Genomic DNA, 1,865 nt, shown 5'->3' with positions numbered 1-1,865 from the left:
TACTGAGCTAGTCACCTGGGTGAGAGGTCAGGGTCCAGCTTCCATGGTGGTGGGACTTGAGGCAGCATGCCATGAGGAAGCAGAAGGTTGTGTTCAAAAACTCAAACACTTGTCCCTAGTCGATCCCAACACCCTAGATAGGGAGGGGCGGGGGTCGGCTGTGACAGTGCAGAGACCCACAGAAGGCTACTAAAGCCACATACGGACAAAACATCAAAGTCCAGAGGCCAGGTCCAAACCATGTACAGCCATCTCTTCGGGAAGTTACAAAAACCAGTGGATTCAGTTCACGATGTCCAAAGAATGAGTTGCTAAACGCAGTTGTCTGTAACACATACACCTCCTTGGTTCTCCTACACACAGGCACAGCAGGCTCTGGCAGAACAGTTTGCCTCTGACAAGGAGAGCACGGCAGGCAGACAGGTCAGTTAAAATCCACTCAAGCAGGATAAATGATGGCTGTGCTGGGCCGACACACTCCAGATCCACAGTGGGTTGACTGACTGATACTACCAGAAACACACGGCAGCACATTCACTCCGTTCAGCTGGTAGCAGGAAATACAGTTGATCTTATCCCGGAGATTCGAAAGGTGACCAAATGGATCCTTCCTATACCCATTTTCTTGTCAAAAGCGTGCCTGAAGAGTGAGTGGAGGTCCGGTGTGTGTAGGCTGTCTGCAGCTGTGTGACTCGGACAGAGGAAAGGGGGGAGGGTTCTGGGAAACAAGGGAGGAAACGGTACTCCACCCTGATTCTAACTGTGACAGAGAACAAAGTCAACCTCCACCACTCACATGGAAACAGAGAGCCTGTTTCAACTGATAGTACAGGCTATCGGCTATAAAGCACACAGGACATAATATTAAGTGATAATGCCAGAAGGCGGTATATTGGCAGGGGTGTTAGCAAATTGTGCCAATATATCCTTCAAAACACCGGTTTCAAGGGCATTATCACTTTTATACAACGGGTTACCAACATATTCAAATAATGATTGACATATTTTCATTAAAAACATTTTTTTGATTCATTTATTCATACCATTTCATTCTTCCACAAGATATAGTCCTGACACAAATCTAGGGTTGCTACCCAAGCTGGCTGATCGTTCATTCTATCGGCTCGGTTGCTAGAGACGCTATCCAGTTGTCAGTCTTTATGTTCTATAAGGTTTATACAAATCTCTGCTGTTGAAAACTAAATGTTAGTGTAAAAGAAAATTGAGATAATGTCTAGATGCTTTTTATTATGGAGATCAAGTTTATAACTTGGCTGGGATGATTACGCAGTCAGATGGAACAGAGTAAATAGGCATTTTAACGTCATAGATTTAGCCGGTGATAATTTGTGGAATAGACACCGGCTGGAATGCGTTTTTTTCCAATCAGTATTAAAGATTAGACCCACCCGTTGTATAACAATACCATAAACCCTCCATCATCATCACTCCCTTCTAAAAATCATCAATCACCCAGACCTCTTGAAGAATCCTGTTGTGTACAATGATTTTATGTAAAAACAGACCTTAGAGAGGTCTGGAAGAAAAGTTCAAAGTGAATGATGCAGTGACAGCAAGGATACCAGGCTAGACAGTGCTGTCCAATCAGGAATCCAGCCCATCTAGAGCTTGCCAATAAGGAAACAGGGTCAAGACTTGGTCGTCATTAGTAATGCATTAGTAAATTGCTGCTCAATAGAAATAGGCAACTACCAAATGAGCCTCTGACAACCAGAACAAAACAGGTGGGGGTTTAAAAAGGCATCCAAGGGGGTGCCTACTGACTGGGTGCTGGCCAAACAAACACCCACTGGATTTGCCTGATACCAGACAAACTAAAGGAAAAGACAACTCACACCAACTTA

This window comes from Oncorhynchus gorbuscha, linkage group LG15 (genome assembly GCF_021184085.1).
Source record: "Oncorhynchus gorbuscha isolate QuinsamMale2020 ecotype Even-year linkage group LG15, OgorEven_v1.0, whole genome shotgun sequence".
Taxonomy (NCBI): Eukaryota; Metazoa; Chordata; class Actinopteri; order Salmoniformes; family Salmonidae; genus Oncorhynchus; species Oncorhynchus gorbuscha.
The sequence above is the reverse complement of the archived record's forward strand: the minus strand, read 5'-3'. Positions refer to the sequence as shown.